Source organism: Mus musculus, chromosome 17 (assembly GCF_000001635.26).
Source record: "Mus musculus strain C57BL/6J chromosome 17, GRCm38.p6 C57BL/6J".
Taxonomy (NCBI): domain Eukaryota; kingdom Metazoa; phylum Chordata; class Mammalia; order Rodentia; family Muridae; genus Mus; species Mus musculus.
Genome location: NC_000083.6, coordinates 87,451,448 through 87,463,353, shown reverse-complemented (window position 1 = coordinate 87,463,353; position 11,906 = coordinate 87,451,448). Strand labels below are relative to the sequence as shown.

At 46.5% G+C, this 11,906-nt stretch overlaps 1 long non-coding RNA gene and 1 other non-coding gene across 3 annotated transcripts; both read left to right on the top strand.

Moving 5' to 3' along the window:
* Nucleotides 1–2,994: 2,994 nt before the first annotated feature.
* Nucleotides 2,995–8,377, top strand: Gm30794 (predicted gene, 30794). 2 transcript variants are annotated; one of them, NR_168623.1, is made up of 3 exons: nucleotides 2,995–3,495; nucleotides 6,284–6,402; nucleotides 7,489–8,377. It is a non-coding gene; the product is annotated as a predicted gene, 30794 (long non-coding RNA). The 2 variants fall into 2 exon arrangements; NR_168624.1 differs by lacking the exon at nucleotides 2,995–3,495 and adding an exon at nucleotides 3,876–4,181.
* Nucleotides 8,378–9,997: 1,620 nt separating this feature from the next.
* Nucleotides 9,998–10,131, top strand: Gm26005. Its single transcript, XR_003952445.1, has one exon. It is a non-coding gene; the product is annotated as a small nucleolar RNA SNORA17 (small nucleolar RNA).
* Nucleotides 10,132–11,906: the final 1,775 nt, after the last annotated feature.

The window sequence follows — 11,906 nt, the reverse complement described above, 5'->3', positions numbered from 1 at the left end:
TGAGTAAACCTCTGTTTCTCAAGGGCTGGGCTACAACCCACCTGTAACCTTAACGACAGATGGTTCTGCTTTGCCTGTTCTGGGAAATGACAGTCATGGCCTTGGTTCAGAATGTTGTTATGAACAACTTGTTATGACCACCTTGCAACCATGTGTTTGTTTCAGGAGGCTCTTATGACCAATGTGTTATGCTATGTTCTGCTTCTGTAACTCTCCACTATTTGCCTACCACATTTGGAAACCCCCTACTCCTCAACTATAAAGATCCTTATCAGGGGCTCGGGAGATGGCTCAGCAGTTAAGAGCAATGACTGTTCTCCCAAAGGTCCCGAGTTCAATTCCCAACAACCAAATGGTGGCTCACAACCATCTGTGATGAGATCTGATGCAATATAATGTGATCTTCCGGTGTGTCTGAAGACAACTACAGTATACACATAAATATAAAATAAATAAGTAAATATTTTTTTAAAAAACTTATCTTACCCATATCTAATTCTAATCTCTTGAACCTTGCCTTTAGGGAGAGACAACCCATTAACAGGAATAAACAAAATCTTTCTTTAATTAATTTGGCCATGACGATTTGGGTCAATGGTCTTTCTCCTCATGTCTGTGGGATTATATCTCTAAGGCATGAATTTCATGTTTGTGCAAGACTGTGGGTGCAGAAAGGGGTGGCAGGCATAACAACTAAGTTACTTTCTGAGTCCTTACATTCTTCAGAATCTTTACAGATTAGAATTTACACTAAAATTTCCTGGGAACAGATTGGCAAGCAGGTTGTCTTCAGGGGTGACAGTGGTCGTGCAGGCTCCCCCGCCCCCCCATCAAGGTTAACACAGGAGGTTTAGGATTCTGCTGTTGCCATCTTGAATTCTTTGTTGTTGTTTTTGCTTTGTTGTCTCATGTAGCCCAGGTTGGCCACAAAGTCACTCTGCATGTAGCGTGAGCATGGCATTAACCTTCTGGTATTTCTGCCCCAGCCTGCTAAACCTGTGATTATAAAATGCATAACGCAACCAGACCTGGCTGCCATCAGGGAAATCTTGCTATTGCTTTTGTATTGTGTTCTGCAAATGAAGTCTAAGGGGACAACGGAATCTTGACTTTCTGTGGTCCTGAGTCAGGATCTACTACTCCCTGTCCCCTGATATCCTGCCTTCTGCTAGGCCTCTCTCCCTTCTCCTATGTTGTGGTTTCTGCCACCCTCCACTTGGGGAGGTGACTGGGGGATAGCAGTGGAAGCGATCTGTGTTCCTCTCACCTAGGGGTAGAGCCACCTCTGCACATGTGGCTGGTAATGTGTGAATGCCACCTGTGAGCCACAGGCTGGGGAAGAGGGGCTCTGGGGCAGAGGTGACTGTGTGGTTTCTCATTCTACGTGGGCTCCAAATCACCATTTTACAAAAGAACTTCTTAAACAGTGATCATCTTTGAAGACCGGGGATGGGGAGTGGTAGGAAAGAAGAAGGTTTCCTGTTTAATCTGGTTTTTAAATATAGCTAGCTTGGCACAAGCAATGATGTTTCCCCAGTGAAGTGGAACCAGAAAGGGATGTGAATGCAGAATGAGAGTGAGCAACGTCCTGAGGGAAAGCTCTCCCAATGGCAGGGCTAGGCATGGAGAAGTGGAGGAGATGGAGACCCTTGTCACCCAGCAGAGGGAAGTAGCGCTCCCTCCCAGAACAGCAAGTGGTTGTGGCTCCAGGCCACTCATTTATAGTGTCCTGTTGGGAAGGTGAATTGGGCAAGGGAGGAAGATGAAGGAACACTCTTGGCTGACATAGGCCAGTGTGCCCAACAGAAGAAACGGTGTGGGTTTAGTGTAGCAATGAGCTCCCTGGAGAACTGCCTGCATTTTAGTGGGCAGAGAAGAGAAAATGGATCGGAACCTCCAGGTTCATACACTGAGGCCAATGGGTCGGAACCTCCAGGTTCGTACACTGAGGCCAGCAGGCATGTGCAGACGCAGCAGTCTGCTCCTAGTTCTCCTTAGGCCGGCAAGGAAGGAGCCAAGTGACCTTGCCCTGCAGCATGGGATGGATTGAAGTTTCAGCTGTGAGCTCAGCGGTGAGGGGAAAGCAGATACTCTCGGGCGGGCGGGTGAGGGCTGACTTAATTAGCCATTTTAATAATTCATGAGTCTTTAAAACATTTGCCAGATCCAGAGCTCAGCTTCAGCTTCTGGTATTTAGCTCTGGGATGTCTCTACCACAAATTGTGCTGCTTCACAGGACAGCCAGGGGCAAACCTGGTAACATGGGCTCTGGGTTTAGCTAGACCATGTCCAGTTCTTCATCCTTTGGGGTTCAAAACCTCTTTGAGAACGTGGTGGAGGTTCTGGACCCTTGTCTTAGGAAGAGGCATATACACATGCATATAATTATATGTACATGTAATTCAGGGCTCAGCAGTCTCCTCCGAAGTCTCCTGTCTTGAACTTCTGCTTAAGGATTCTTGATTTAGATCATCTCGGATTCTATTTTAAACTCACCCCCAAGCCAGGCTGTTAATCTGTCAGCGCAATTCTGTAACTCTGGATTTGCAGGGAACCGGTCTCAAGGAGATGTCTGCAGAGTGAGAAATGCGAATGTGATATTGGTTCATTAGGCTGAAGTAATGTGAAGGCAGAAAACAGAAAGGAACGAACCGAAGACTGAATGCAAAGCCCTGACCTCCCTCCCTCCCTCCCTGCTAGAGAGGAGGAAGGCTGAAGCCCAGGGGGTGGGACTTGTGAACAGGACAGCCAGGGGTCCTTGAGTGCCAGCCTAAGTGCCTTCCTGATTCCCCTTAACCTCCTGAATTCCAGTTTCTGCACTTGTAAGCTGGAGCTAATAGGAATCCAGCCTGTGTCTGGATTTAGAGGACCAGGCGAGCTGAGTTCTGTAAATGCGTCTGCGTGGTACTTGAGAAATGCCATAAATTTCAGAACACTGCATTGGTTTAATGCCAGAGGAAGGGAATGCTGCAGAGTAACTGGAAACTGCTGGCTGATGTCCTGTCCCCTTCCTCATAAGGGACTGCGGATGGCTGCTGGGGCTACTGAGGCGTGATGCTATCACAGCCTTGATTTCTTCCCCTCCATAGGGCTGAGGAGTGTGGGGGTATAAGAAATACCAAGAAGGGAAATGTGGGCTTTTTTTCTGGCTGCAAGCCCGAACACAGCAGAGAACGCAACAGAGAGAGCTCCGGAAAGAGTGAAGAGCCATGTGTCTCTTCCATTTCAGAATGGCTCAGGAGCCAGAGGGAGAGCCACTGCTCCCCACAGGGAAATACGGAGCTGGCAAGTCAGCAAGCTATATCCCCTGCTCTCTTGGGCCTCACAACGATGACACGGAACTAGGATGACCTGGAGAAAGGAGAATACTGGATGGATGACAAATGTCCTGTCCTGGATAAGGTCTGGGACAGTGAGGTCAGGATGGTGGAGAGAGGGTGGCTTGGTACCAAGCCACATGCACAAACTCTCTCATTCTCCTACTAACACTCCAAGGTAAACATTATTATCCTTCACTGTAGATGAGGAAATCGAACCTCAGAGAAGCCACTCAGAGGCCGCAGCTATTTATGTGTTGCCGAGGTATTCACACCAGCTTGGGCTGCCTGCCTCTGAGGTCTGTTTCTCTGTCCCTGCCCACTCAACCAGGCGAAAAGCTGAAAGCCTCGGTAGCCCTAACTCTAAGTCCTTGAAAGTCATGCTCAGCTGCGTACTGTGCTGTGCACAGAGTGCCAGCTCGGGAAATATCTGTCCGGTGACTGAGACAGAGAGAATGCTCCTTTCTTGGTCCTGGGCAGCTCTGGGCGGTTCACACCCACTGTTTGCCTTTCCTCCCACATCCCGCCCCGCCCCCCCCAGGACTCAGCGCGCTTCTCACTTCCCTCCAGTCCTCTCAACCAAGAACAAGGCAGAGTGGAACGGAGGACAGTGCCTGGCAGATAGAAAGCAGATATAAAGTCAAGTCTCGAGTCTGTTCCACATGGCCGCAGATAGTGTTCCAAACAGCAAAGACTCTAGAGAAGAAAAATACCATCAAGTCATTTAGTCAGCTGGACGGCAGGACCGGGTGTCTTGGAAGTCCTAGCCCTGAGGAAGATTTGAGGTTATGCAGCTTTCAAGAGGAAGGTATTTTGTATTTCCTGGGGAAGCTGCCATCCCAGGAACTGAGAGTGGATCAGAAGGTCTGTAGCAGGAAGCAGGGAGATTCAACCCAAATGGGGCTGCTGCCAAGGCAAATCCTGTTGTTCTGGGGACTTGGTTAAACAGTCTCCTCGCTGGTCTGCAGCTGATAGTGCCAGGTAGAGACAGCAAGCCCTCCACCCGCTTCCAGCCACTGATTCCATGATGTTAATGAGCTGTGATTGCTAAGAGGAAAAGGCTTTGTCATCCAGATTTTTCCATAAAATGCTAGCCTGGCTCTTTATGCTCTAAGCAGGCCCTGGGCTTCCTTTTTGGCATCTTGGTTGGGTATGACATGTTCCCCGGGGTCAGCTTGTTTCATTGCCATTTTAAGAGGATCGGAGCATATGTAGGGAGCAGCAGTATAATATTTTTTTTTTTTTTTTGCTGTCACTTGATAGTATGAATTGGTTTTGTGTAAGAGCCAAGAGCTCACTTGGTTTGAATTTAGGAAACTGGCAAAACAAATCTGACTTCCGTGGGTCTGAATGATTACAGTGTAGTAAACACACAAAGGCTGAGGGGCTAATATATCATTGCTTTCAGTTTTATTTATTCACAACTCCTTCATCATGGGTATAAACAGCCTTTATTAAAGATTATGAATCCAATTTCCAGTGAGCTGTAAATGGCTTTCTATAGAGAGATGGCTTGATTTGTTGCTTTTTTGAATAAAACATGGGCTTGCCCTGTGGGTTATGGGGCCTGTATATTAATATTGGAAGTTCATACTGTTGTGCTTGGCATCTCTGATGTGCAATGTTGGATTTGTTCTCTGATCTATCCGTCTTCACTCTCTTTAATAAACACCGAGACAGAATGCATAACCTCTTAAGACCTGCACGTCGGTGACTCATAAGAGAATGTCTGTTTGTATGGCAGTCTATCACTGGAATGATAATTCTGGTTCCCTTTAGAAATATTAAAGTGTCTGCTCTCCACAACAGACTGCTGAGAAAGGTTTGAGAGCTGCTGCGGGTCATGGCGGGGACTCGTCCCTGACCTTTGCTTTTGTGGCACAGTGACAGACCGACAGGCGTTTTAGCTCATTGCATACTGCTGAACTACCAATATGCTGCCCTCAGAGGTGGGGGTTGAGAGAAAAAGACTGCATTGTCAATTTAGAAAATTACACAGAGCAGACCCTTGCAGGGAGAGGCATTGCCCTGCAGGTCCCCCAAAGGTTGCAGTGCACAACAGTAAACACTCCAAGGGGACTTGGTGTCTGGGCTGGGAAGGTCCCTGGAAGGCCATTTATTTCCACTCCCTCAAGGCCAGTTAGTATTCTTTAATATAGTAAAGCTGTTGTGTGAAGGGCTAGAAATGCTAATGTCTGAAGAGATCTTCCTACCTCTCTAGGAAAGTTCCTTTGTGTGGTTATTTTATTGCACCATGGTCTCCAGAATGAGCCATGTAAAATCCTAGCAGCTGGGAGTCATCACCAAATGTCAGTCTCAGAAGAAAAGAGTCGTGCGGCTAATGGCAACATTGTGTCCAGTCTACAATGTAACAACCTTCAGTTTTTAAAATCACTTTTATTTTTCAAATTAGTTTTTTTTCTTCAAATGATCTCCTTATATAGCCCTGGCTAACCTAGAACTGGCCATGTAGACTAGGCTGGCCTCAAACTTCAGGCTATCACCCTCTCTCAGCCTCCTGGGAACTGAGATTGCCAGCCTGTGCAACCACCCCCAGCTAGTTCAGAGAACTATAAAGCAATATGTAACAAAAGGTCTAGGTGTCCAAATTAAATTGAGCCACAGCCCAAACTCCTTTGACATTTATTGTCATTGGGGTTTTAAGCTGCTTCAAGAATTCTGTAGTAAAAGACACATAGTTTAAGTATGTACTTCTGAATTTGTTGTGCCTCAGGAATGAGTTAGCCTAGACTAGCACAAGAAAGCAAGTCAAGCCAAGGCCTTAAGGGGGCTGGGCTGGCCCCGTGAGGCAGAGGGCGAGGGAGACCTGGAGACAGCCTGGCATGCTCTTCAGAAGATTGGCATCTTCTCTTCAGGTCCCACACTCCTCCTTCCCTCTTAAACCCCCAAGAAATTCAAATTGATGGTTTCTCTCTTCCGTGAAAAGTAATTCTCTTTCTTCCAAGATGTTTCAGGATACTTACTTCTGATCTCATGGCGGGGCATCACACCAGACCCATTACATGCATGCTGGGAGAACAGAGCAACCTTCAATCCCTATACACGGGCTACTTAACCCTCTTGGGTAAGTCATGTTTTATTCAAGAAAACGACAGCTCAAGGAATCTCCCTAGAGACCATTTACAGCTCATTTGGAAATTGTATCCTTAAGGTTTTCATTCTTTCCTTTTTGAGACAGCGTTCCTGGCTGGACTCAAATTCAGTCTATAGACCAGGCTAGCCTTGAAGGGCTAGCCTTGAAGTATTGATTCTCCTGCCTCTGCCCAACTAATGCTAAGATTTTAGGTGTTGCTACTTTCCCTGGCTTTTATTCAGAATCTTTAATAAGCGGCTTTACCGCTGTCTGGATGGAAGGTTCTGGTTATTTTTATATCTTGTAGGTGTCCATTCCTACATTTAGCATATGGCATATATAACATTTCTCAGGTTTTCTAATTGCTGACACCTTATTTATACATATATAAATATAACAATACACAATAGCTTATTTTAGTGGGATCTGCAAACATTGCATAAACTTAAGTTTTCTTAGAACTAATTTCTATTTTCTACTTGACAAGAGATTTTTTCTCTTCATTATCTGTCTCTGTATTCTAAAAACAATGAATTTTCTATTTAATTTAATGCCTGTAAGTGTTTTACCTACATGTAAGTACACTATGGGCATACAGGGCACACAGAGGCCAGAAGAAGATCTTGGCTCTCCAGGGAAGGGAGTTAAAGACAGTTGTGAGCTGCCATGTGAACATTAGGAACTGAACCTGGGTCCTTTGCAAAAGTAGCAAGTGCTCTTAGCTACTGGGCCCTTTTTCCCACAACCACACCCTACACACCTAAACAAAACAAAACAACCCCAGACAAACAAAGAACAAACAACAAAACCCCCTTGAATTTAAATCTTGCCCTTCAAAGTTTTTAGATTACTAACACACACACACACACACACACACACATACACACACACAATTTTTACACTATAGATTCCTAAATCATGCATGCTACGTTGGATTATAGTCTAGTTTCATATTTATGGATTTTTGCATTTACATTTAGGATAGGAACGTCCACTTGTATTTTATTTTCTTCTTTAAAAAAACAAAAAAGATTTCTTGAACTCCAAAGTAAAACATAGCCCCTGCTTCTTCTGCAGTCTCCTCTTTCTGGCAGAAGGAGCACAGAGCAGCCAGGCGTGAGCTGTGAGAAGATGAGGCATCTGCAGATGAAGTTCTGATGCACCCACTCATGGAGGCCAAGCTATCCCTCCTGCAAGTCCTGCCCCGATAAGGCTTCTCCCACCGGCTTCCCATGGGCTTTCTGAGACTGTTTTCCAGATGGGCTCAGGGGTCCCTCAAATGAGGCAGCGTGGGGGAAAGACTGAAAGAACTCCGCAGGGTCACACAGAGTGCCTAGAGACCAAGGCACCAGCATAAAGGCTACATTTGTGAGGAGCAACAGAAAGACAGCCAAGCACTGAGGAGCAGGTGGAAGACCTGCTGGTCGTCTAACCTATTGATGACCCTCGATGTGTTTAAAGAGGAAAAGAAGATGCATATGAAGTCCCTGAGGATCCTGGGAAAAAGTTGGATGCTCTAGGAGTGGCCAGAGAGAATACAGGATGCACTTGGAACATTTTGTACCAGAAAGCAAAAGAGAACCCCAAGATTGATAGAGCCATGGCCAAAAGACCTACATAGGAGCCAATTCAAACTGCTCACACTGGCCAGACCTGGTGACCTGCGCATCAAAAGCTATGATACTGACAGGGGATGGGGAAGGGGCCCAAAGCTGCATCATTCAGTAATAATGTTCATGAAAGAACAGAGGGCTAAGGAAAGTGTTTCTTTACAAGAATTCTAGGTGATACATACAGAGTGGTTCTATAATACAAAACCTTAATTTTCTAACCCACAGTATTATCATTGGCATAAGCAGGAGTCGTTAATAGACGATAGAGTCAGTAGGTGAAGATTAAAAAGATGTCTATACAGGGACAGAGTGTTGCCCCACAAACTGCTTATTAATTAAAAGTGGAAAGTATATCTAGTGATCCGCTATCTTAAGTGATCAAATTTACCATCATCACTAGGGGAGGCAATGCTTTCCGATGCTCCCTACATTATATATTGTGGACTATACAAATAAGGCACGTGAAGTGTTTTCTCCAGAGCCTTCAGCTTGAATCTTGTCAAGTCTTTAGAACTATATTCTAGGTTATCAGGAATATAATTCAATGACGTTCTAAGGAAATGAACACACCTAGAATATAGACATTTTACAGGTAAATTGTATTGAGTTTTGCAGAAATATCATGGCTGGGGACTAGGGGGTGTGGCTTAGTTGGTAACGTGCCTGGTGTGCATGGAGTCAGAAGTAGCAATATCATAATTAGAAAACACAAAAACGGTGAGAACGTTGAGTATGGTGGCTATTTCTGGCTGTCAGCTTGATGACATCTGGAATGAACTACAATCCAGAAGTGAAGGGCACACCTGTGATCCAGATCCTGAGGCCGGAAGACACAGGCTTTTGACCTGGATCTTGAGGCATAGTGGCTATAAAAAGCTTAGGCCCAGGCAAGGTGGTGCAGGCTTTAATCCCAGGAGGTAGAGGCAGGCAGATCTCTTCAAGGCCAGCCTGGAACAGAGCAAGTTCCAAGTGCAGGCATAGTGGTGCACACCTCTAATCTGGGCCACGCCTTCTGCTGGAGGCCAATTTAAGGACAATGGAAGAAGGAAAGGGCACTCTTCTCCTGCTCGCACTTACTTGCCAGCACATCTGTTGGAACTTCTTCAGGGTTCCAGCTTATACAGAAGACCAGCTGAGACAACCAGCCTCCTGGGTCTGAGCAATTACTAGACTTTTGGGCTTCCCATTCACAGCTTCCCATTGTTGGGCTAGTTGAACTGCAGACTGTGAGCCATTCCAATAATTTCCCTTAATATTTAAAGACACCCCATACGTTCTGTGACTCTAGAGAACCCTGACTAGTACGTTGGCCTAAGAGAATTAAGATAAAAAGGGCAAATATTTAGTCCAGCATTCAAGAGGCAGAGGTAGATGAGTTTCTATGAATTTGAGGCCAGCTTGTTCTACAGTGTGCGTTCCAGTCTAGCTAAGACTACATAGTTAGACCCTGTCTGAAACAAACAAACAAACAAGCAAAGTAAGAAAGAAACCAAACAGTCTAAAGAGACACACTTTTGTAAAATAAAACCCTTGTTGAATCCTTAGGGGGAGAAAATAGAAACTATAAAGACACTTTCAGGAACAATTCAGAGAGGGGACATTGTGACCCAGCCCCCTCTTCTCTGTGTCAGCATGATGTGACACGGATGTCCTTTGCCTTGAGCTCTCAAGGTCATGACATAGTGCTTCACCACAGTTCCAAAAGCAATGCGGTCAAGTGAGCATGGAAGAAAACCTGCAGTCCAAACTAGCGTTTCCTCCATGTAAGGCAGTTCAGTTAGAACGTTTATTAGCTTCTCAAACCATGCAGTGACCCCCTCTAGTCCCACAAGGGGAGCCTAGAAAGAGCGACCGGATAATCAGTGGGAGGGAGAAAGAAGAGAGCAGTCTCCAGATGTCAACCTTCATGTCTTGAGGACAGACATCCCAAGATTTACCCACCAGTCTATAAAGCATCAAAGACACCAAGCGAACCTGTCCATAGAGGTGTTGCACGTATGACTGCTGCAGCTCATGCATGTGTCAGTAGATGGCAGAGGGGAGAGATGCCATGTCTACACCCAGTGTCCTGACCTAGGGACTTCTGAAGGATCAGTAACCTAACATTCCCTGAAGGAAAAAAAAATGAGCCTGAGATAGCCACCAGACCAGCACCACACAGGCCCAGGCGCACCAGGGAGCAAGCCAGAGACTAGAAGGACCCTGCCTGGCACTGCTGGTCCTAGGCAGGAGTGACAACCCTCTTGGGCCAGTCAATGAGTGGGAAAAGGAGGGACCCTAGACAACCACCAGACTGGTGCCATTGGGTCCAGACAAGGATGTAGCCTGAGATGGTCTGCCCCTTGCCTGGGCAGCAGTAGAGCTTTCCCTGGATGAGGGTTGCAGATGAGCAGGCCCTGAGGGCATGAGAGCCCAGAGCCAGCTTTGCCCTTGTCTGCTGGGAGGTGCCTATGATGAAAGAGAGAGACAACCTCTTCTCCTCCCTCATCCCTCACCATCTATGGTAGGCAGGAAAGCTGGCCCTGGGGTCATGAGAGCAGGCAATGTCCCTCACTGGCTACAACCAGGCCCTGCACCTCGCCTGGACAGCAGGGTAGAGCTGGCTCTGACGCTGGCCTTGCTGGTGAGCTGGTCTTGAGGGAGTGAAAGCAGGAGAGCCGGGGACCTGACAGCTCTGACGGCTCTCAGGCCCAGATCCAGGGCTTTCAATCGGGCTGCCCCAACATCTACCCCATGGACTAGCTGGTGGTCCTACAGAACCAAAGCTGCAGGATCTCCATGACACAGGGCAACAACTGGGTATCCAAGAGGAGTCCCTGTGAGGATCCAGTATTGGTAGAGTAGCAGAAACCAGAGGCCTGGAATCAGGGCAAGAACTCATTACAAAGAAATGTGGACAGAGGGTTAGTCTGTGGGATACACTGTCAAACACTACAGCTTCCACAACAAGATTCCCTTTCTCTCTTAAGGGGAGGATGCAAGGGTGGAGTGGGAGTCCAGGGGAGAGAAAGGAGTGGGATTGGGGTCCATGATGGGAAATCATGATTGGTTCGCAAAGAACCAATGAAAAGCTAAACCAAACCAAACCAAACACAAAAAAACCCAAGCCAGTACAAAGACAATGAGGTAAAGGTCTGAGGGACGTTTGCAGGCAGGTGTGTCTCCGTGCACTTATTTGCTGCAGTGACATAACACGATCACTCCTGTACAGACAGTTGTTCAGAGAGGGAAAGCACACTTTGTTTAAGCTTAATTACCTGGTGGCTAGCTGCTTTAATTCTTAATTTCATGATGATAATATATTCTCTAAGTAAGACTAGAGACAAAAACAATTAAAATCCCAATTTAAAAATAACATAATATTAGCCAGGCAGTGGTGGCGTACGCCTTTAGTCCCAGCACTTGGGAGGCAGAGGCAGGCGGATTTCTGAGTTCGAGGCCAGCCTGGTCTCCAGAGTGAGTTCCAGGACAGCCAGGACCACACAGAGAAAACCTGTCTCGAAAAAACAATAAAACAAGCAAACAAACATAATATCACACAATGATAAAACCCAACCCAAACCAAGCCAACCGAAACCAACAACAAAAACCGTAGGAAAGGTGGGTTGCGGTGGTGCATGCCTTTGATTCCAGGACTTCCAGCACTTCTGAGGCAGGTGGATCTCTGTAAGTCTGAGGCCAGCCTAGTCTAAATAGCAAGTTCCAGGAGAGCCAGAGCTACGAAGTGAGACCCTGGAGAGAGAGGGGGGGGGGGGGGAGGGGGAGGGGGAGGGGGAGGGGGAGGGGGAGAGAGAGAGGTTTACATAACTGTATCTAGCAAACTTATTTTCTTTGAAACTACTTTGTTGGTTAGCATACAAAGTGGTGTCTTCTGTGTGCGTG